This window comes from Lycorma delicatula, chromosome 1, assembly GCF_047948215.1.
Source record: "Lycorma delicatula isolate Av1 chromosome 1, ASM4794821v1, whole genome shotgun sequence".
In the NCBI taxonomy this organism is placed as follows: Eukaryota; Metazoa; Arthropoda; class Insecta; order Hemiptera; family Fulgoridae; genus Lycorma; species Lycorma delicatula.
Window position 1 is genome coordinate 99,652,156 of NC_134455.1, and position 26,001 is coordinate 99,678,156.

General features: G+C 30.6%; 1 protein-coding gene and 1 pseudogene across 6 annotated transcripts in view; both read left to right on the forward strand.

The window, feature by feature from the left end:
* Window positions 1-26,001, forward strand: part of LOC142320413 (putative transporter YutK) — a 131,998-nt gene that overhangs the window by 52,954 nt on the left and 53,043 nt on the right. The window lies entirely within an intron of this gene.
* Window positions 15,855-16,007, forward strand: LOC142318584 (U4 spliceosomal RNA; annotated as a pseudogene).

Here is a 26,001-nt window from a genome sequence, read left to right on the forward strand (position 1 = left end):
CGGGATGACATTTAGCTTACGTTGTTGCATAACCAAACGCCTCTCACGTTCCTGGCCTTCGACAACGCTCCCAGTCGTACATGAACTCCGCATAACACTACCGAAGAGTGCACACGCTGGCCAACAGTTTCTTATTTCCCGTCTGGGGACCGCCCTTATTCCTCATGATTTTGCTGAGCTCCTGCACCACATTTTCGCCTTTCCTCCCCTCCTCTTCAACATGTTTAGTAAAGGATGTTTAGTGTGTGCTTGTCCAGCCACATGCCTAAATACTTCGCTACACACACACTGGGCTAGGGTGGACCATCGTGTTTCTCACTCTAAAACGTACTGGATTTAGTCCACTTTCATCTTGTCTTCAGCGAGCCGTAGACCATTGGCTATTAGCCACATCCTAACCATGTCTGCCGCTTCTTCACCTGCTGCCATCAGTTCCTCTTCCGTTTTGCGCACAATCACAATTGCTAAATCAACGGCGAACGCCACCGGGGTGTCGCCCGCCGGGTAATGCTATTTAGGATATCATCGAAAGCAATGCTCCATAGGGCTGGACCCAGCACCGAACCCTGCGGGATACACCTCTCCACCGAAGATTTCTTTTCACCACTTTCTGACCTGCCCACCACTTATATGTCCTTAATAAATTCGTGCAACACCCTTCGCAGGTATTCCGGCATTCGTCTGGCTTTTGGTTCATGAAATATAACTTCCCTTGGCTGCTCATTAAACGCATTGCGTATATCTAACATCATGACCGCTCCTACCTCTCTCGTCCTCCACGTTCACTGCGTAGTTGATCGAATAATATTCATCACGCGCCCGATCACATCAATCGCCGAGCGCCCGGGCCGAACACAAAAAATTGGTTCACATGACGTCCCTCTGCCATCTCTACCATCGTTTAATCTCCGGAGAACCAGTCTTTCAAATAACTTCGCAAAGAAATTTAATAAAAAAAGTGGTTTAAATGATATCTATGTTCTCGTAGGACCAGCATTCTTCCTCACCATCACTAACCTCGCACCCCTCCACCGTTCAGGTATACATTCCATCTCCAACATCATATTCATTGCACGCAATACCACACCAGGCACCGTCTCGGCCACAATTTTTACGACCTGTGGGGGGATTCCATCCGGCCCCGGACACTTGCCGTCTTTAATCAACTTAGCCGTCTCACTCAGGTGCTGCAGCGAGAAAGGAACTGTTGATTCCACCACAGTCTCCTCCCTTTAGAACTTCACTCCTTTCGAAATAGTTCAACGCTTTTCGTCAGCTCACCTTCGGACAGGAGAGGCAGCCTTCTTCCAAATATTTTGTGACGATACTATTGGTATCACCCTACGGTTCAGCTTCCACAGCATATTTTTCATGTTGTAGAAATAGTAGGCATTTAAAATTGTCTAATAATAATTATTTCTCACCAGGTCTTACAACGATAAGAAAGTTTTTTCCTTCGACGAAAATTATTAAATGCATTCGGGGAGCTCTGAACAGTAATTACTCTATATTAAAGAGTTCTGAATAGTAATTATCCTATATTAAAGAACGGGAGCCTATACTTATATAGGCTATATAAGTATAAATAAATAAATATATATATATATATATATATATATATACATGTTTAAATAAATTTTATTACGTATATACAAAATTGTCAACCGCACACTATATAATTATCTTATATTAAAGAGGAATGTTAGTCAGAAATTTTTTTTAAGTCGTCTTTTTAATTTTTAATATTTCTGTTATATTAAGTATTATTATAAATAATATTTCATTAATAAATATGCTCGTCTTTATGTAAATTAAACTTACTTCATTTTTTATACGAATTAGTAGTTTTAAATCCTTTCTGTATGGGAAATGATAGCTATTTTTATCAATGAGTAACAAAGTTGAATTTTATATCCTTCTCGTACACATTTTTGTGTTGCTTTTATATTTCTAAAAAATTTTTTTTTCTAGATTTCTTTTGCACTGACTCCTATATTATCTCTTTTGAAATATTATATATAACCCCTAATGAAGTATTTTTGTTTTTTTATTATAAAGTATTTCATAAATTTTAAAGCATTTACGTACTGTACGTTTTATTTTGTTTATTTGTATGATTTTTTTCCCCATCACATCTTTATAACCATTCTCTTTCGTATTAATTTCTACGTATTTTCTTTTAAATTTAAATTTTTAAACCTTTTACAGGAATCGGTAAATGAAACGAGTATATTGTGCGATATATAATGATTTTATATGAACGGAATTATGGCGCGAGTTTTAGGCCGTTCTCGATAGAGGTGAATATTTATTCTTCAGTGAATATTTTTTTCTAATTTTATATTTTATTTTAATACAGAGTTATTACAAATGATCTTTCCGATTACAAATTTAATAACTCATGTTTTGTTTAATAATACTCAATACATGAAAGCAGCATCAATGGAAATAAAGACTGAAAAAGATTGGTACAGCTGTCGGGTAGTTTTTAATTTCGTCGCTAGGGCGAAAGGAGAGAAATGGCTACCAGAAAGGACACACAGGTTTTATAGTGCTGGATTTTCATTCTGCCAGTCCGTTATCACAATAAAACGTAATTTCAGAAGGAAATTTAGTGAAGATGCACCCGTATCCGTAAGTTAGTATTCAAACTTTAAAGCAAGGAGATATATCTGTAAGCTAAAGTAAACCGGCTGTCCATCAGTAAGCGAAGCAATTGTAGAGCGTGTGTGAAAGAGTGTTGTATGAAGTCTACAGAAATCCACAACTGGAATAGAATATCCAAGGGTAAATTTTTCAACTTGGCTGTGCAGCATCCTATTTCCGCTTAGATATCAGACGTGAGCTGTGAATAAGCAACTATCGAAGAAATGAATTGGGCGTGTTAACAGCGAACTTGTGTGCGTTGGCCTTCACGTTCATCCGACCATACACCCTGTGACTTTTATGTAGATTTCATAAGAAAGCTACCTGTTGTAATGGTTACTATGATTCGACTTCCGGAAAATTTCGACATATCTTCGTGTTTTACATCCCCCAGATCCCAAAACCACCGGTTACTCAAAATTTTATAAATATATATATATATATATATATATATATATATATATATATATATATATCATACACACACAAACACATATACACAATGTTTCTAAAATGGTGAGCAGGCTATACGTTTTTGGATTCTACTTGTAAATTTAAATAAGAAGTATCCTTAGGAAAAATGGTGATTTCTCCTTCGTTCTCCTCCTCTCCACCATTTTGTTATTTTTATATAAAAAATTATATATCAAGTTCGGGTAATCGAATCACATTAATATTTGGTAATCGTCTTGGTAATAAAGTTTTAAAATTAGAAAAAATCAGGAATTAAATACCTTCGCAAATTACAAAATGGCGGCCATGTTTATTTTTCAATAATATCCCTAAATATGTTATATCTCCCTAAATATTATTTTTATCCAAATGTATGCTTGTCTTAAATATTAATCCTTTTATTTTGAACAAAATGACATTTTACTTTTTAAAATCGGTTAACGGTTTTAAGTCGAGTTATGGCAGAAAATTGATGTAATTTTGTGTCTGTTTTCATGTCCTCCACTTTACGTTCAATTCGATTAAATATTAATTGTTTTTATTTACTACTAATTCTACTATTGTAAATTAGTATCAAATTAATAATAATTTTTTCAAAATAATAGACCTAATAATTAAAAAAAAAAATAACTACCTGTGATAATCTTACGTTAATTATTGTAGAAGATTAGGTGTAATTAAACAGTTTACAATTGTAAAAAGTTATCAGAGATTTTCAAAGTGTCCACCATTAGAAATTACACAAACTTCCAGTCCTTTCTGAGAGATTGTCTTAACCGTTAAAAAATTCCGTGAGTATTCCTAATTTCTTGAAATTCATTTTGGATCCTTTGTTGAAGATCCTCAATGTTGAGTTAAATAAACAATAATGCGTTTCAAATGGCTACACAGGTAGAAGTCAAGAGAGTTTAAGTCAGGTGATCGGGCAGGCCAGGGCACTGGCTATTCGCGGCCTACCCATTTTTCATGGAAAGTTTCATGCAGGAAATCTGATACCAACTGACTGAAATGTGCTGGAGCTCCATCGTGGTGAAACTATATATTTCCTCCTTATTGTAGAGGTAGGTCTTCCAAAAAATGTGGAAGATTTTCGGTTAAATGAACAAGATAATTTTCTCCATTTAAACGATTTGGTAGAATGACAGAACCCAAAAGATAGTCATTAAAAATACCTGCCCATATGTTCAGGGAAAATCTTTGTTTATGGCTACTTTGAAAGGTACCATGAGAATTCTTGTCGCTCCAAATACACTAGTTGTGATAGTTTTGAACACAATTCCTGCTTCATTTTTACATTGTTAACATGATCAACAATAATAGTCGTGTAAAATTATTCATAAGTGCGAAATTAATATCAATTGTTTTATTATTATTTAATATTAAATCTTATTGTGAGAAAATTATTACTTAATTTGATACTAATTTACAGTACTAGAATTAGTAATAAATAAAAACTATTAATATTTTATTGAATTGAATGTAAAGTGGAGGACATGAAAACAGACACAATTACAACGTCAATTTTCAACAAAATAAAATGTCATTTTGTTCAAAATAAAAGGCTTAATATTTTATAAATTAACATAAATTTTGATAAAACTAATATTTATGGAGATATAACGGATTGAAAAATAAACATGGCCCCCATTTTGTAATTTGCGAAGGTATTTAATTCCTGATATTTTGATAATTTTATAACTTTATTAACAAGACGCTGACCAAATACTATACGATTCGTCTATCCGAACTTGATATATACATTTTTATATAAAAATAACAAAAAGACGGATAGGGGGAGAACGAAGGAGAAATCGCCATTTTTCCTTAAAAATAACTCCTCACAAAATCTTGGCCGAGTTCGTTAACGGACAAAATCGAACCATGGAGGTGGAACTGGGGGGCTTTTCGAAAACACAAAATATTACTATAATGTTTTTATTAAGTAAAATTTCGAATTCGTTTAAAGTTCCTACTATTCTTTGGATAAGGGCTTAAAACTTATGTAAGTAAAGTTTTTTATGTTGAAAAAATAGGGTTTGGAAGACAAAAGGAATCATCCCTCCCTTAATAGGCACAGTATGGAATCGGTTTAAAGTGGTCGTTAGTCCTCTAAACATTACCTAAAAGCTTTGTGTGAAACAATTTTTGATATGACCAACCCTAATGGCAAGGGATGACCAAGATATTGTTGGAATGGTAAGAAGATGGGGCTTGTTGTATGGTAAACATGTGAAACATTTTTTGACATGTAACCGTTGTCATATTTAGTAAATTTGAAGTTTTTCTTAACTTCAAGGTGGAAATCTTTTTTATCCCTTACTTAGCACCGATGAAATCTACCTCTGCCTTCCGGCGTGTCGAAAGGGATTTTTTCTCTGTAGTTTTGTTACGTGTATCGGCCACCTAACAATTAGGATCTTCATGTTCGCATCACCAAGGTCATTGCATTAGCGGATCGTCTAGCGTTACAACCTGTATAACAGGAATTGGACTACAGGTACGATGTGTGTCGCTTGTCACATTAAGCACGTGTGATGTAATGTGAACCAAATGTAATACAAACGTTTTGATTTTCCCTTTTCATTGATGCTAGTTTCATGTATCTGACTGTTATTAAATTTGAATGATTCAAGTTTGTAATCGATCATTTGTAATAACCCGGTAATTTATTAATTATTTTTGAAATTTGATTGGAATAATTACAAAAACCGATGACTCATCTTACTGGTTTCTTAGGCTGGTGTATTTTAATTACGCGTTTGAGATTAATACTATTGATTTAGGATTACCACTTGGTATAAGTTCTCTTTAAATCCATTACAATTATCAAAGCTTTTGTATTTTTTTTTAGACATTTTGTTCACCTTTGAAATTTATTAACTAGATCATTTTTAATAACTTAATATTATTCTCTTTGATGAAAAATTCAATTTTATTATTTAACTAATTTTTATTTATTTCTCCTATTGATTCACTTTTGACTGCCTTTATTGTGTGGAATTATTGTGCTTTAATTTTTTATTTACCCTTTTATGTTTATTCAAGTTTTTATTTATGTATAGAAAAAATAAATTGTATTGATTAACATAATAAATTAAACAGAAATTAAATTACTTGTATTATTTATGAATTTATAAATAATATGTATATTAATAAATAACATAAGTAATATTTATTTTCCTGTCACTGTTTTTGGCGTCTTTATGCACTAATTACAAATGACTTATTATTATTGTTAATTTATATTTTGTGTCGTTGCTTCAGTCTTTGACCATTAAACTATTTTCTTCCAGTATAAAATTTTGTATTATTTCTCAGAAATCTATTTCATTATTCCCCAGAGATGTTTCTTCTCTATTAATAAACTTTATGTTGTTGACATTAACTAACTATTTTTCGTAATGATCAACTTACATTATATATAAGAAGTGTATCAATGGAAATTATAAAACAAGATATTTCGACATTGCGATGTAGTTAAAAAAAAACATTAGTTTAGAATTAATAAAAATAAATGTATTTTGGGAGAAGATTGTTTATTTTCTCTAAAGATTGATTTAAAGCTCCTTCAAGTTGCGGGTATCACTGTCTAGACCGCAACATTTTGGGAACTGCTGTAACTATTCCAAGACTAGATTGACTGATAAAGTACTAATCTCACTTTTGATCAACGATTTACCAGGTTTTAACAAGGTAAACCTTTACACATCTTCAGAATTGTGTGATGTGTTGGAAAGTATCTGAACTTTAAACGTTTTACCCAGACCAAACAATTTCTGTTGGATTCTTAGCCACGTAGGAATCCAATGCAACAAACGAGCCGATGCAGCTGTCAAGGAAATTTGATTCAGTTGACGTTTCCCGAAACTCAAAACTTCTTCGAGTGTTGATCATGTTATGGATTAGTAATTTATATAAATAGATATTCGTACATATATAATAAAATTATATACTCGTAATTAATAACGTTTAATGTTTTTTAGATAATCACAGCAATGTCATTTATTTACGTCTAGTTGTAAGTTGTTATCTCTTTTGTCAGTTTTTGTATTTTCTGTTGCTATCCTGTAGGATTTTAGGACTGGTTAGGCTTCAATAAATATGACACCTAGAAATAGTAGGAGTACGCCCAGGAGGGGTACTGCCTGGGAAACACGTGTTTGTATAAATGAATGTATTATTTGGGGGAAAAAAATCGTGGACACGTATAGGGACAAGGGAGGTAGCCTCTATGCTGAGGACGTTTTTAGTCCATTCACATGCAAGAGTGGTTAGTTAGACTGAGACTCTCCGATGAAGCATTGAGGATCCTCAAACTATGTGAGGTGGGCGCGCGATTCGAGGACGGGGGTGAGTGTATGCGTGGGGTGCATAGCCGGACTCTGATTAGGGTATACTTTATGAATGAATGGAATTCTGTCACTTTCACTACTGTTTACCAATAACTCACGCAACAACTTCCTGTATTCAACCACTGTCCAAAATGGAATACTCGGGAGGTACTTTTCGCTCGTTAACAAACGCTTACTGCTGTCGCAACTGCATTGAACTCAACTATTACTCTGTTCACTGGTCCACGGCACCCAGCTGTTTTTTCACCTCCTAGTCCGCAGAACCAGTACCCAATCCGTCCTGTCAATCGTTGAAGCTTAGTAACTTTCATTGTCTGCGCGCTTACGTTTTTCTATAAGTTCATTTTCGGTCTGGTAATCCTTCTCGTCAAACAGGAACTTTTGAAGGTACCATTGTCTGTATTGCAAATAACAGATCGTTAAACGGATCCGTTATTCTAAATAAACAATCCCTTCTAGATTCTTCTTTCTTTGTTTTTTCTTTCTTTCTTCATAATTGGAGGAAGAAAAAACACACAGGCCCGTTATACCAGCCCCGTTACAATATACGTATACGAATATATAAAATGTGAAAGAAAGTTTGTAGCGGTTTTGACCATTTGCAACAGTAATATGCGAGAAGCAACCGACCGATTGCTTCCAAATTTTCAGAATACACTCATGTTATCCCAGGGAAGGTTTTAAGCCATACATCGATGTCCTAGCTCCCTTGGGGATGAAGTGATTCTTTCCTCTTGGACGACGTCCTAATACCGTTTTTGATTTCTTTTTTCGACTTAAAAAAAATAAACTATTCGTTTTATAATAAATCCGAATTTCAGCGCTCTATTTTCACCCCTTTCAAGTTATACGGTATTCTAGAGAAATGGAAAGAGGAACTAAAAGGGGTATGTTCATCTACAGCTGGAGCGTATCAGAGCTTCCATGTCGAGAACGAGGGAAACATTGCAGAAAAGAGAGCTTTTCAGTCTTTAACTTTTATTTATCAGTATTATTCTTACAAACATGAAGTTAGCAAACAAAGTGGGGGTGTAGGGGGTGGAACCTTCGGGTTAGACGGGAAGGGCAAGCGAACCGAGCCCTGACAGAGTTAATAAGTTTTTAAAAAGCGATTTTATTTTATTATAATTAAAAGCTTTTAATTATAATTATTACTATTTAATATTCCTTTAAATATAAAGCATTTAGCGTACCTGCTAATGGTTATTTAATAAGTTGAACGTACAAGTTAACTTGGTGAGTTCTATAAAGAGACTGACTAAAACATATTACACTCTAAGACAAAGACTCTAATACAATAATAATTCTTTGAAATAAATGATTACTTAGAAATAGGTGATTACTAGGAACACATTTCATTATTAACGCTTAGTAATTATAATACTCTAACTTCTCTATCCCCAGATAAAACATCCGGGGGTTGCTGATTAGCATGCACAGGGGTTCCCTTTTTAAATACTTTATAATATAATACATAAACAATAACAATTATTAAAATTAAGTACAGTAATAAAATCCATATTGATATTTCATTTGTTATAATATTTTTTTTAACAATTGACAAATTATTTTTTTCAAATCTAATCTTTTCAAATTCACAGGCAATTCTGAATGTTGAGCCTTGTGAAAATCCATTTCATTTACATCTAAATATTTTAGATGCGACTTTTGCTTATGTATTGTAGCGGGTTATAAACAATTTTACTATTATTCGGATAATTTAATATATTCCTTCAATGTTTTTATTATTGTTTCGTTATAATTTTCAGTATCGTTTTTTCTTTATATGACAGTATTGCCAAAAAGTATTGCATTTCTGGTATCCACTTAATTAAATATTCATTAATTACTATAGACATGTGTATAATTATTCATGTTACCAGATTAAATTATATATTTTTCACACTCTATTTCTTGGTGTGATATCATTTCAAATGAACATAAATATTTACCAAACATATTATTATTACATTTGTCATTTAATCCAACAGTTTTTGTCTTTTCTGATTCTGATAAATATTTTACTCTTGGTATAATTGCTATATATTCTGAATCTTTTCTAGTTGGAATAGATATTAACTTATACTAGTTGTAGTTTGTCTGTTCTACAATCGGCATTTCAAGAAAGTATATAATATGTTTAGAATTAATTTTACAACTGACCTTTAACAAATCTTCAAATTCTTTAATATTTTTCAATTTAGGTGCCAACGGCAGTTGATTTAATATAATATTTGGAAGCCTTTTCAATCCCATTAAATAATTCTTTTGTACTTATAATGCTAGGGTGTATGTACCTAATCTACAAAATGTTAATGCGTTTTCAATATTCTGTTCTAGAAAATATTATACAATATATTTAGTTGATTAAGAAAGTCCCTTAACTTTTCTTTTCTAGTTCAATAAAATTATTCGTATTTTCATTTATAATTAACAATTTATTTTTTAACTCCTTAAATTATCTTCCATTATTTTAACTGACTTATATTAAATTCACTAATGATATTTACATTAATAGAATATTGATTATTCTTTGTTTATTCTTTATTTATTCAATTAACTTCTCATGTTTCTCTCCAACATACGAGTCTAAATTACGTGTAACTAATTTAATGACCGAACCAAATACATTTATAATTTCTTTTTTATTTATTACTTTATTATTTAATAATATATTATTTCCAACTCTCGTCTACTGTCATTCTAAAATTAATAATACATTTAATATACTAGTTACATCTCTATACTTATGACTATGTTTCATCTTACGCAATCTTCTTTACTACTCACGTTATACAATTTCTTATTATTTATCTAATATATTTTCATAAATATTACTGAAATTTTCTAAATTACTAAACAGTTTTTCTAGGTTATAATAATGTATAAACATGATATGAATTTTCTAATTTGGCTAATTAATTGGAACTATTTAATTAATTGGAATTATTCCTGAATTTGCCGTTATATCTTTGATTTCGACTGATGCGAGATAAATTTCTTTTAGAAACAGACGGTACCTGCAACAGGATTTAAATAAGGATTAGTATTTGGGGTTTTCTGTTGCGCCTTCTTCAATTTTCGTAGTCGTTTAATATTTGAATTTAATTTTTGTATTACGGTGTCTTCCTTCTATTTCTGCCGTTTTTCTTTGTTTACTAATTGAGCTAATCTTTCTTTATAAAATTTATTTTTAGTTTTGCTTTGTTTCTGTACTGTTTTAACATACACATCTTATGGGATTTCAGGCAATTCAATTTTTCAGTAATGAATTGTTTCGTTATTTCATTAATTTCCTTTATGTTTGTATAGTTTTTAAAATTTTTGTTTATGTTTGTTAATATAATTATTCACTACTTGCTGCTGTATGACTCCTAGCAATGAATTTGGGTTAATACATTCAAAAGTATTTCGAACGGTGTTAATTTTTTGACTGAATGAATACTACTATTGTTATGAGTATGACTGCATATTTTTATTTATTTTCAATACTTTAATCTTTAATTTAATTCTAAATATTCTTTAATAAAATTAACATCATTGACAAAACTATTCTCTGATATTTCTTCACTTACCTTAGTTTTACTGTTATAAAACAATTTTCGTATTTCTACTTCGTGTGGATTATTTTTTACCAATTTTAATATAATTTGTTTTTTTCCCAAAATTTACATGTTCATCATTAATTGGTATCTTCGCTACTATATTACCTTCAAAATTAGATTGCATTTTCTGGTCGTTTACCTTCTTCAACTCAACCTACTTCTAACTGCTTTTCAACTTGTTACATTTTGTTGTGGTCTGTTTACAATCATTGATTGCTTATCTAAATCTGGAAAATATAGACTAATAGTTTCATTGCCAATTTGGTATTTTCAAAATACCTGGAGTAGTTTCAAAATTTGTATTTATTTTTTCATTAATATTCTTCAGTTGTTGATAATGCATCGGAATTTTTATCTTTCTTCCCTTTTCTTTAAAGGCAATTTTATAATCAGATTCTTCTAATTTTAATCGCCAAATGAATTTGAATTCGGTTCTTTTATTGAAAATAATCATTGTAATGGCTTATGATTCCTGAATACTTTGAGTATTGTTTACCTTTCTCAGTTTCATTCTTTTATATGTTGACGAGTTTCGGAACCACTCCATTGTCAAAACTTATTGTACTGGCAGTTTAAAATTTCTTTTAATATTTGTATAGTATTTAGTCAACGCCCCTCCCTATATTTGACGTCATACCTTAGCTGGCCTTCTTCTTGTTTATTTGTTAACCATTAATAACAAACTATATTGATCTTATCAGAAAATATAATAGTAATTATTACTTTAATAACAACAATTCGTGAATATTTTTAATTTTCTCCCATAGAGATACGGACGAAAATACTTTGCTGTCCAAACAATGGTAAGTAATTCCTTTTCAATTTTTGAATAATTTATTTCAGTATTACTAAGAGTTCTGTTCACATATGTGATTGGAAAATCTGCACCGTTTTTGTTTTCACTTAGTATAGCTCCAACGAAAAATTAATAACATCCGTTGTAAGTTTAAATTCCTTTTTAAAATCTGGGTACTAAAGCAATCGTTCATTTGATAAGATATTTTTACGTAATTCAAAATATTAAATATAGTCTAGCTTTTCAATATTTATTTTAGCATTTTTTCTTTGAACATTTAATTAACGGTTTGTAATATTGACAAAATGTTTAATCAATTTTCCGTAGAATCCTAATAACCCTAAAAATCCTTTAATTTATTTTTCAGTTTTTGGTATTGGATATTGTGTAATTGCTTCTACTTTATCTGGACGTGGTTTAACACCATCGATAGTTAAGATCTGTCCTAAATATCCCACCTCTTATCTTAAAAATTCCATTTTATCTAATTGGATTTTAAAATTTGAAAATCTAAGTCTTGTTTAAGTCTAAAAATGTGCTCTTCTACACTAGTCGAATAGATTATATCAAGATATTCTAAACAGATTTCATTTCGAATACCGCTTAATATATGTTGTTCATAATTCTTTGAAATTTTGATGGGCTATTTTTTAATCCGAAGGTCATGCTTAAAAATTCATAATGTCTGTTTTTGTAGAAAATACTGTTTATTCAATACCACTCTGGTTTATCTCTACTTGATGAAATCCAGAGACGAGATCCAACGTGGGAAAATATTAAGCTCTTCCTAATTTATCTAAAATACCAGTAATATTTGGCAATGGGAATTTATCATCTGTGGTTTTTGCGTTTAATCTTCTAAAATCAATAACTAACCTAAATTTCTGTTTTCCTGAAGCGTCAGGTTTTTTGGGTACTATCCAAATTGGTGAATTCCAAGGTCAATGAGAAGGTTTAATAATTTGTAAATTTTATTTAATAATGTTGGATCACCTGAGAACTCAAGGATTATGTCGATACTTCTGTTTTAACACTGGAGTTGCCATGAATAAAATTAAAGTTTCTTCACAGAAAATTAAATTGATAGATAGAAATATTAAATTATATATAATACATATTGTATAATTATATATAATTTCATATAACATTATATTATTATATAATGTTATTTCTTTACTTACAATAATATTTTCACTATTTTCCTCAATGATGCTTACGATGGTTGATGACTTTCATTGTATATTTCTCGTGTTACCTTCGTGAATGGTGGATGTCGGCGAAGAATTAGTGCCTTAATTCTTGTGGACGACCTAGTTGATACACCTCGTGGAGCGATGTCCCTTCACTCTCGTTGTGTTGGAAATCTTCTTTGACGGTTGATACCGAAGTCGAATTATTTGCCTTAACTAGATTCGAAGACGTCCTAAGTAACGGTTTTACATCTCGTTAACGGTTGATACCGATGTTAAACTCCCTAATCTAACTTAAGACGTCCTACAAACTGCGCCAGTTAAGTTTCTTTCTTGACGAATAATGATTTTATTTTATTTACAGTTATTATGGTTCTAATAATAATTATTATTATTTAATATTCCATTAAATAGGTTAAAACGTTTAGCGTTCCTGCTAATGTTCGTTTAATAAGTTAAACGTATATGTTAACATGGTGAGTTCTACAAAGAGACAAAAATAAACAATATTGCATTAAGGCAAAGGCTCTAATGCAACAATAAATTTTAGAAACAAATTATTACTTAGAAATAGGTGATTACTGAAAACCCGTTCCATTATTAATGTTTACATCATACTCTAACTTATATAAATATTACAAAATAATTTATTACGTGTGAAACGTAATTAAGCTATAAATTGCTTAATTACTATAAACTAATATTATATTAGTAATATTATAAACTAATCATAATATGTATAAACTGCAGTTACTTATATATTTTTTTATTTGTAATTGATTAGTGCATGTTAATACGAAAAATGTACTAATTGGATTAATAAAAAAAAAAAAATATTGCCAGTTAGTGTGACCTCGTTGATTGAGTGGTAGTATCTTGGCCTTCTATCTTGAAAGTCCCAGATTCAAATACCGTTAGATTTGGCATGATGATGTATAAAATACAAACAGGTAATTGGTATTCATAAACGTATACCGATATTACTAGAGGTTAAACATACAAAAATTAATTAAAGAACTCCAAGGTATATTATAATGTTCCTTTCATTATTGTTCCATTAAAGGTTTAAAAAATAATAATTAGCCTTCAGTGATAATTATTAACCTCCTCATGATAAACAGCGTTGTTACCCAGTTAGTTACTTGTTCATCCACATATAACTTTTAACTACAGGCTTAAGCCCAAATATAGTACTTTGCTTTTTTTTTAATGAGAATAATTCTTATAGAATATGAAAAATACCATTACTGTGAAGGATTCGAACCCAGACCTTACAGATGAGAGGGGTGACTCCACCACTCCATACAGAGTAATATTTATTCCTAACATGTATATGTATTATATTATCCATAATATCTTCTGGCCAATCAATTAAAATTTCAATTAAATTTTTTACAGAATGCTTAACTTAGAATAACTTGATATTAACCTAATAATTTCACTGATTTAATTCATATATTTTCAGAATTATAAATGGTTCCCTAAAATGATAAATTTAATTCAGTTCCTTCGCAAAATCAATTTTTGTGTGTCTTATGTCGAATTTTATTTGCAATTTGATCTATCTCATTAGTAAAGCGGTAAACTCGCTTGGATAAAGGGAAGTACCAAAATATTGTGTCGTAAAGATAAAAACAGAGACAAATAAATAACTGGGGAAAGGAGATTTAGGATAATTTTGTAATTGCACGTATAGATAAAACAGTAGAATGTGAACTGGTTTTTCATTTTCGGATTTAATGTATCACCCACCGGGTAGGTCTAGTGGTGAACGCGTCTTCTCAAATCAGCTGATTTGGAAGTCGAGAGTTCCAGCGTTCAAGTCCTAGTAAAGTCAGGTATTTTTATACGGATTTGAAGACTAGATCGTGGATACCGGTGTTCTTTGGTGGTGGGTTTCAACTAACTACACATCTCAGGAATGATCGAACTGGACTGTACAAGACTACAATTTATTTACACTCATACATATCATCCTCATTCATCCTCTGAAGTAATACCTGAACGGTAATTTCTGGAAGCTAATCAGGAAAAAGTAAGTAAGGATTTAATGTAACGAAATGTTCTAGAAAAAATGATGAGTTAATCTTCGCTTTCTTTCTATTGCCATTTTGTATGTTTTAAAGAAAAATGTTTTTCTCAAAACCGGCAAGATTAAAGAATTGTTATAATATTTGGTACGCTGCCAACTTTCTCTAATAAATAAAAAATTCCGGCATAAATATGTCCTATATTTGAAAATGGCGGCTACATCAATTTTTTTTATTCTTTTGTATAGAAATATGTTAATTTTAACAAAATACGTTTTATTAGCTAAAATGTTAGCTTTTCGTTATAAACAAAATGACAACTTGTTTTTGAAAATCGATGGACAAGTAATTTGAGTTATTTTAGAAAACTTATGTCATAATTTTTATACCGATATCTGTGGTGAAGTGGTAGCGTCTAGACTCACATCCGGAGCTCTAGCGTTCTCGAATCCCGGTCACAAATGTCATTTTTCACACGCTACAAAATTTGCGTTTCATATTCCCACGCACAAGCTTCCAGCTTATATGGTGAATTAATGATAATAAAACTAAAAAAATGTTCACCCGGATTTCAACTCTTCTATTTTGATAAACTAAACAGTCATTCTTTCTTTTTCTGTTTAGCCTCCGGAACTACCGTAAGGTATTACTTCAGAGAATGAAAGAGGATGATGTGTATGAATCTAAATTAAGTTCAGTGTTGGACAATCTCAGTTCAACCGTTCCTGAGATGTGTGGTTAATTAAAAATCAATCGCCAAAGAACACCGAAGTACATCAAATAACTTTACGCAATGGCGATATCATAACCAATGAAGCTCGTCTGAGGTGGGATTATTGCTAATTGAAAACTTTTACCAAACCAAACAGTCTATCAAGATAAATTGTCACCATTCTTTCCAATCAGTTAGTTATTTATGTGACATTTACTTAGTTCTCGAATTTTGAGGTTTATAATCTTTTAAATCTTCAGTAGTTATGTCATAGTGTTGTGGGTATTTTACATCCACTAATTAAAACTTGTCAGATTTAATGGTATTTAAAATGTAGAAACATAGAAAAAGTGAGTTTTCATTTGCAGCAATGCATTAGAAAGTTCAAAAACGCGTTTATTATAGATACAAAATTATTTTCAGCAACATCGCTATTAATTCATAAAAATAGAACACTACGGCCCGTAGTAATTATTAACCTAAATGGTCACTCCCCCTCCAAAGTAATGAAGTTGTGCCGACAGTATGCGGCACAACACTACTGTCACACACAACACCTACTGTCGGCATTGGCCGACAGTAGGCGCTTACAAATGTTAGTTCCTGCTCTGTTTTTGTTGCGTCCATCGTTTGTCGAGTTAGTAAGTTTCTTCGAGTTGATGAACACATATTTTTAAAACCATACGTTTCTCGATACATGACAAAAGATCTTAATTTTGTACGTTCTTTTATAGTTGTAGTTTACCGAGATATTGCAGTACAATCACCCTCTTATTGAAGATGTTCATGCAATAAGTGATGCCATCCAATTGTTGGGTGCCCGCCTCTTAATCAAACTACAGTGTACCGGGAGACCCAAACCAGTATTCAAATTTGTGATAATATAGACAAAACGCATCTTACTACTCGATCAAAAAACATACCTAATAAAGTAATACATACTAGCTTTTTCGTGCAAGTTTCAGAAACATAAATCCCAGTCTTCCGCTATTTCTGACTCCCGTAATTATTCGGTGGGGAACATGACTTGCTGGGGGTGACGTATTATATAGATAATTTTTTAAATCGTTTAGATCAGTTTTAAATGAATTGAAATATTTCTGGAATAGAAATGTTTTCAGAATTTAATAAATTACAGTTCTTTAGGAAATGAATGCGCATACACTTTTTATTAATTTCAGATTCTGCTGGACAAAATTATTATGTCCAGAGACATTACAGGTATAAATAAAGAACTTTATGAAATCGAAAGGTTATTTCATTTACTCGCAGCTTCAGAAAAGGGGAACCTTAAAACAAATACGTAGCATGAAAAAAATTTTTCTATGAAGAAATATAAGAGATTTCAAACAATGAATTAAGCTTTGTATGGTCAACTGGTAAACGGAAATTGTATATGTTAATCATCATCATCACCGTACGGTTGTCTGCCCTGTGGCAGGTCCCTTGCATAAAGACCATCTTCATTATCCTGTATTCTAGTTAATTGTTCAATATCTTCATAGCTCCCATTTCCTTTTAAATAGTCTCTACTCTTTTCTGCACCTTCTACTGACTCTTGTTGCACTGTTTTAATCGATCCTTCCCGCACATACTTTCCAGCAAATTAACTTTTTTCAGTTAAGTTTTTTCTTGGTTATTCGTATTGCTACTTTATGTCCATTTTATCTTTAAACATTTTCTCCATACCCGCATTTCAAATGTTTTTGAAGTCTTTGTTTTTCTTTTTTCTTAGTGTCCGTATTCCATACCCGTATAGAAATACACTCCAAACATAATACTTCAACAAGCGTTTCTTTAAACCTAGATCAATCTTACTGCAAAATAACGTTTTTTTAAGTGTGCTTCTCTATTCATTACTACTCTTGTTTTTTTTATTTCGTTTTTACTTTTGTAATCCTCTGATAACATTGTAGCTATACAGTTGTACTACTTTTACTTGCTCAATTTTTCCTAATTGTTATAGACATTCACCGACTGACCGTCTTCTATTCCCATTACTTTTGTTAACATTAACTTTCATCCCATATTCTGTCATAGTATCTTTCAATTTTTAATATTTTTTGATTCTTTTTCTAACAAAAAACCATGTCATTCGTGAACTTAATTTATTCTCATATTCCTCCTTTATGTTATAGTAATATAAGATTTGTAAAGTAAATAAGATCGGCTTTTTTGTGTAGAAAGGTTCTTTTCTCAATATCGAACTTTATTTACATAAAACTCGAAAATGATAGTTATAAATATAAGTGACGGGATGTGATCGGTGAATGTAAAAATTCATTTATAAAAGAATAAATTGACAAAAGCATTTTACTTTTATTTATCTATTGACAAAAATGATTTATTTTCTACATAATAATCAAAAATATAAAATTTTCTTACATGTCAATCAATTTTATTTTTATAATTTTTGTTAAAGTAATAAATTTAATATTAAAATAGTAAGTAAATAATTATACAGATTTTATAAAGATTTAATAATTCTAATAAATTATATATATATATATATATATATATATATATTCCTGATACTCCTAATACTCGTGTGCTAATTGAAATATAATTCAAATATAAAGATAATTAACTCAGTAATGAAATTATTTTTAAAACTTAAAAAAAATTGAAGTAAATTTTTTTCATCTAAATTATTGACCAAGATACCGCTTGACCAAGATATATGTTATTTTCAACTTGCATTTAAGATTAAACATTGTTTTTAATTGGTGCATAATGTTATATTCTTATAAGTAATAAAATTATAATAATTGTTAATAACTTGGTTTTCTAAATTTTGGACATTTAACCCCGCAATTTAAATCATTTTATCTTAATTCATTTAAAAGTTATTAATTTACGATTTCATCCTTTTTGCTGACATTATTTTTTCTCTTAATTAGCTATTGCAAAAGCGGTTGGAATATCTTCTGCGAAAATCGACTGTAGTAGACATGGAAAAGGCTTTTTGTTAATTTCAGCAGAATCAGCTTCGACGGAGTGAAATAAAAGGATTCTTTAATATGTTGTGGAAGTACTGTAAAGTTTGTGAGGAATGAGAATAAAATTACAAGGATGTTGTTCTTTCACTTAATATTAATTGACAGTTCACATAAACATGTAGCCTTTCATTCGTTTTATTTAATGTATTTATGGACAAGGTCACTGAAGTAAATGAAAACAAACGCCAATGGATGTGCAAATTAATAATGATTGCTTTAATAAAGTACTCCCCGATGTAGATGACCTCGAGTTCTTGAACAAGAATACGTACAAAATATTTCTACCCAAATTGCGTCACGTGGCAGAAATATTTGATTGCAAAATTTCGAATGTAAAAACAAATGTGACGTCTTCCTGTTGAAGAGCTTCTCATATAGTTATGTTAAAATATTAAAATAATTAAACAGGTAGATAATTTCTATTATTCTGAAAGTATTGGCAATGTTTTCACAATAAGAACTCAGATTCAAATAACTGAGACATGCTTGTTTATGAAGTCGGTAGAATGACAAGAATTAATCCACTCAGGACATTCGGTAAGAAAGTGAACTCGACGAATGATATTGAGATATTGCAGAACAACGGACGAGCTATTTAAATCTGATGGATGACCATTATTTCCCAAAAGTATTTGTTTTGCTTGCACGCACGTAAATTGAATTGTACTTACGAGTGAATCGATGTTACGTAGAACAGAACAGATTGTAAAAGTAATGTCTGAAAATGGAAAAAATTTTCTTATAATTTCTTTACTGCTCGTATTATAATCAAATTATTTCATATACATCAATCATTTTTCTTGATGAAAGATAATAATTAAATAAACATTTAAGTTTAGGCTTCTGTGGTGGTCTACCTGTTAAAAATCCATGTGGAAAATGCTTTCTTACAAATGAAAGAAAACAAAACTATTTAAAAATTAATTTACAGTAAAACCCTTTCAAAAAATTTTATACTCACATTATAAAAGAAATTAGAAGCTTTCTTAATAGAATAATTTAAAAAATAAAAATAAACAACGACTTAAAAAAATAACAGTACTAAAAAGTTACAAATAATCATACTTTTGTCTATTTAACCAAAGTAAAACTATTTACAACAAATAACTATCTTTGAAGTCGGTGCCAGCCAACATAAGTTAAAAAATAAACCTGTGATCTATATATAATACAAATTCCTACAACAATGCAAAATTGGTAATAGTTTTACTACAGTAAAATATCTACAAAAATATATTATAACAATCAAATGCGACATACAAAAATATGATAGAATAAATATTTGATATTACATAAATGTTTATATTATAATTTTACAATAAGAGATAATACACCTTTTCACCATTTTATATATATATTAAATGTAGGTTTAATATTTATTTGGAGTTTAGAAGAAAATAGCCAAGAAAAACAATCCCTTTAGGCACGCCGGAAGGCGGAAGTAGATTTCACCTAAGTAGGGGATACTAAAAAATAGGGGATAAAATCCCCTATCCCCTACTTACTAAGTAGGGGATAAAAAATATTTCCACCTTAAAGTTAAGAAAAATTTCAAATTTACTCAACACGATAATGGTTACATGTGAAAAAAATGTTTTACGTGTTTAGCATACGACAAGCCCCATCTACTTACAATTACAACAATATTTTGGTCATCCCTTGCCGTAAGGGTTGGTCATATCAAAAATTGTTGCCGACAAAGGTTTTAGGGAATGTTTAGAGGACTAACGATCACTTTAAACCGATTCGATATTGTGCCTATTAAGGGAAGTATGATTCTTTTTTCTTCGAAACCCCATTTTTCAACCCCCTGGGTCAATGGTTGGTGATATAAAAAAGCTTTCCTTAGATAAGTTTTAGGCCCTTATGCAAATAATAATAGGAACTTTAAACGAATTCGATATTTTACTTAATAAGAAAGTTATAGTGATATTTTGTTTTCGAAAAAGCCTCCCCCAATTTCCACCTCCATGGTTCGATTTTGGCCGTTAACGTACTCGACCAAGATTTTGGGATGAGTTATTTTTAAGGAACAATTTGAAATTGAATGGCGCAAAATTACGGCAGTTACAGTGTGCACAAGAAAGTGAAATACATATATATATATATATAAATGTATATACAAACTTTTTAGTTGACGGTGGTTTTGGAGTCTGGGGGATGTGAAACGCGAAGATACGTTAAAATTTTCCGGAATTCGAATCATGGTACCCATTACAATAGGTAGCTTTCTTATGAAATCTTCCTAAAAAGGAATGATTGTTTAAGGAAGAAAAACAGTAAAAGAAATGCCATGAATATTTCATAGATTTTAATGCCATGAAAGAAATTCCACAGAGACTAAACAACGATAATATAGACTTTTATTAATATCCTAGTCATGCAGGAAACAGAGAGCAACACTGTACTGGTGGGAGCAGTCGTCGGCTAAGGGTGTCGAGCAATTTGTTTTTTTTTGTATTTTTCCTAAAGTTACCATCGGACTTGGTTAAAATTGTTACCGGACCACTGCGAAAGTATACTCTTTCGATTAAAAAATGTATCAAAATTGGTTTACTAACGTCGAAGATATTGCGTAACGTACATTAAAAAATAATATACTCGAACTGATAACCTCCTCCTTTTTTGAAGTCTGTTAATAACACCCTTAAAATAAAAAAAAAAAAAAAAAAAAATAACTTACGTTACTATACTTTATGTTACACACGTGATGATAAAATATTTTCACTATTTAATAAAAATTCACGTGATTCTTTTATCGCTACTGATGTTAAAAATTCTTGAAATAAAATTATTTGTAATCTTTAAAAGGTAATTAAAAAATGTAACTTTTTATTTTAAAATCACTTTAACTGAAGTAGTCATAAAAAACGATTTTTTTTGATTTGACAAATTATTGACAACTTTACTGATAAAGTATTATCGTAAATTATTATTTTTTTTTTTTTTTGTGTAACTTCGTAAATTATATTAATTTTTTTTTAGTATAGATTTAAAGATAATTTAAAATTGAATAACATTTTTCGATTTAAATTATAAAAATTATATAAAGCTAATAATATATTTGATAATTAATCTGTATATGTGATTAATTCCATTTTGTTGTATTGATTTAAGCGATGTAATGTACAGTAAATGTAATGCACAGTATCTTCTAATTTGAAAATGAAGAGATTGTTAAACAACAATTATCGCATAATTATGGCATAAAAGTACATTCTGTTTACCACAAAAACGTAATTGATTTTTACACGTACTTATTATTTACAGTTACGACATAGCTCAACAACGTAGCACCATTTCTTCCGACGGTAAACCGGTTTTCTCATTCCGACAATGAAGAATGTTGATGATCTCTCCTTGAACTCTCCATCCTTCTGTCCATCATCCGTGATGAAATTAATACCCTTAATATCGTTCTTTAATTGTAGAAAGAAGTGAAAATCGCAGGACGCCAAATTTGGTGAAAGGAGATATTTAAAATTCAACTATGCGTGGCAACCACCGTAAAAAGATCTTACGGTAGCCTATTTGTGCAATAATACGTCCTTTGTTCTCTCGATACCCCTATTTGGGAAGCTTTGCATTGTTGTGTAATTTTGAATCGATTGATCTACCTGCTTTTAATGACTCAGTCACAGTCGCAGAGACTGGTCGACTACTGTAAGGTTCAAACCTAATATTCCCTTTACCAGATTTTATTGCACGAAATTTTATTGTCCACCTACTCACAGTTCTTCGATTATCAGTTTCCTAACAATGAACGGCTTTTAGACAAAGATGAATGTTATTAGCGTTCACGTTTTCGTTATTAAATATTCAATCACTGCACGTTTTTTTTAGAATTGTTGACATACCCGACTCCATAACAATGACTACCAGAAAATGAGTGAATATGAGTCAACGAATTTTGGAATGTTTGTAGTAGGGAAATGGAACAAGATGGCAGCACCTTTTGTTTTGTGCGACATTTTATTTTCCCGTTTCATTCCAGTAAGCATTATATTTCAATCACTTCTTACCAATTTTGTGTTTTACTTAAAATTAAACATTTTATAAAAGTAATTTTCTGTTAAGATACAACACACAAATTTAAAGTCATTTTAGAGTTAATAACGTTCCAATAATAAAAAATAAATCGCCCTCGGGCAACATGAAATTAATTTTAAAAGTATTAACTACAATCTACTACTACGGTAATAAAAAACAAAGTTTTTACTTTTACTTAATAAAAACTTTTCTTTTCTTTTTTTAATGTCCATTATGATTTCCGAATTTTTTTGTCCGCGCGCTTCCAAAATGGATAACAAAAACGTTTTTAACAATATAAGTTTTACAAATAATGATGATTGACGCCCTAGACGGTTCAAAATACGGTCTCGTTAACCTATTTATGAAACATTTTTTTTCCAACTGATCTAAAGGATTTTTTATTGTTCTTTAAACGTGACGTTCAACTCGTAAAATTAATTTACTCCTTTAAAGGGAATCGACTAACTCAACCAGTATTGTAGATGTTATTTGAATTTCTAACCATAATTCAGTGTAGTGCATGATTCGCATTCTCAATGTTACCAATTTTGTAACACAAATAAAATTTGGTTTTTTACTCTTTTGTTTGTTTGTATAATGATAAGTATTAATCTGTATTAGGGATTTATTATAAATTGTAAAATATAAAAGAATAAAAATTAATATTTATAAATAATATAAAATATAATTTCTTTTTATTTATTTCTTTCAGTAAAGATTAATGGCAAAACATTACTTATAAATAATAAAGCATACAGTTCAACAATGATGACTAATTTAATTAATCATCATCGTAATTGTACAATGTCGTATATATCGGAGATAATCTTTAATAAAATAAATGAGTGGTGAAAATTTAAAAAGTATGTAAATATTTTAAATCAGTAAATCAGTTTATACCCGAAATGTTAAATTTCAAAAATCTCAATTTCCTTAGAGATTTCTATCAAGATTGATAAATTCATCGTGCACTTCCATGTTACAACTTACTATCAATAAATGCATTGTAGAACTTGCTTATGTCCGGGACAATTTTTTATATTTACTTTGGAATAGTGTTTCTTTTAAGAAACTCTAGTTTCTGAAAAACATATTAAAATACGCTCATTCAGAATTCACACATTCAAATATTTTCCAAGTTCATCACGTTTTCATAATTATTCATCCTTGTTAAAATTTCCTGAAGCACCGACTTCATATAATGCTATTTGAAATTCTTTATGACCCACTGGTCTCAGGTTAGCAGTAGAATGGATATTCAGAGGAAAAACTATCGGTCGTACGTTTTGAAGTTAAAGATCATAAAATGATATTCTCAAGAAATTAGACAGCTTGTTTTAATTTTTCGTCCAAATTCTATTGTTGAATTCAATTAATTGTCATAATATTCCCAAACATCCATGTCTTTTTATTTCCTACCAAGACAACTTTAAAACTTTGGGGTTAAATGCTTTACGGATTACAAGCAGTTTTTTGAAATTACCTAACATATAGCATGACTGATAACCGCTCCTAAAATATTTTTCCAGAACTGTAATTTTATTACTTCAGATTGGTGGTTTTGTTGAACGTACTTTAAAAAGTAGAACTGTTTCGTCTACCTTAGAAATTTTTGCTTTCATCATAATTTTTCAATTATTTTTTCAGTTTTCCATGATACTCACTTATATAAACCAATACTTTTTTGACAGGTAACTTTAAAAGATACATATAAAAGACCATAAAGAATGTCTTAGAAAGAGTAAAGAAACTAGATTTTAATAAAATTGTATTTTAAATCTTTCCATTAAATTTTAGGAATGTGTATCATACAGTAAAATTAATTATTAGTTATAGTATAAAAATTACTTAAAAAAATTATTTCGGTTGAATATTTTTACACTTTGTTCAGATTTTCCACCATAGGAAGTATTGTATCCTAACAAACCGTAATTGAAATATATAATAGGGATTAAATTAAAACCCTTAAAATTACATTAAAACAGTTTTAATAACAGTTGAAATTAACCAGTAAAATACGAGTAAATTAATTTTTAATTATTTTTACTTCCGTGTATGAAGTAAAGGAAGTACTGTGATCGCGAAAAATTTCGGTTTTCAGATTTCAACGGAAATATCCATTTTGACCATCCTGAATCTATTTTGACTAGTTTCGGCGTGACGTCTGTACGTACATACGTATGTATCTCGCATAACTCAAAAACGGTCAGCCGTAGGATGTTGAAACTTTGGATTTAGGACTGTTGTAACATCTAGTTGTGCACCTCCCCTTTTGATTGCAATCGACTGAACCAAGTGTCCAAAAACCCCAAATTCCAAAATAAATCTGGAGTTGGACTTTTTTTAACTTCAGTAATAAGCCTTCACTGAGAGAGTTTCAACGATACATCGTCAGTGGTATTTATTTTTATTGGTTCCAGAGTTATAGCCAAATAGAATTTTAATTAATGAAATATTTGAATCTTACAGGGGGAAGGCACATCGGTTCGAATCCGACTTTATCTCCTTTTTTTACCTTTTTTTTTTAATCTAAATATATTGATTTATTAATAACTAGCAGGCGCGGCAATGCTTCGCTATTGCTAGATGCTAGATTTGAGTATATATATATAGATTAAATGAACAGAATTGAAAGTTTGATATAACATTAACAAAATGATCATTACGGAACTTCACAAAATTTAACCTTTCCCTTTTACCCTTTTTCCCTTTCCCCATTTTGCTTTCCCATTTTCATATTTACCATATCCCCTTCCTCATGTCCCCCCCTTTTCCCTTTCATTCCTCCGTTTCTTTCCCTTGTTTCCCTTTTCCCCTTCCTCCTTCTCCCTCTTCCCTTTTCTTTTTTCTACTTTCCCTTTCAATTTACTCTTCCCCGTTTAGCCTTTTTTTATATTTTCAATTTTCTCCTTTTACCTTGTTTCCTTTTACATTTTTCGATTTTTCCCTTTCTCTCTTTTTTCCTCGCGCGTAAATCGGTTCAGTCGTTTTCTAGTCTATAGCGGACACACATATCAGACACACTGAAGTGGATTCGTAAAATATTTAGTATAGCGTGGTTTTCTTTTACGTCCAACTGATAGCGCTGTCTTAAAAAAAAAAACATATTTTTACCTGTCACAGCTGTGACATCTTAGGTATATAAATAGCAGGTATATAAAAACGTGCGCGTATTCGAATGCAACG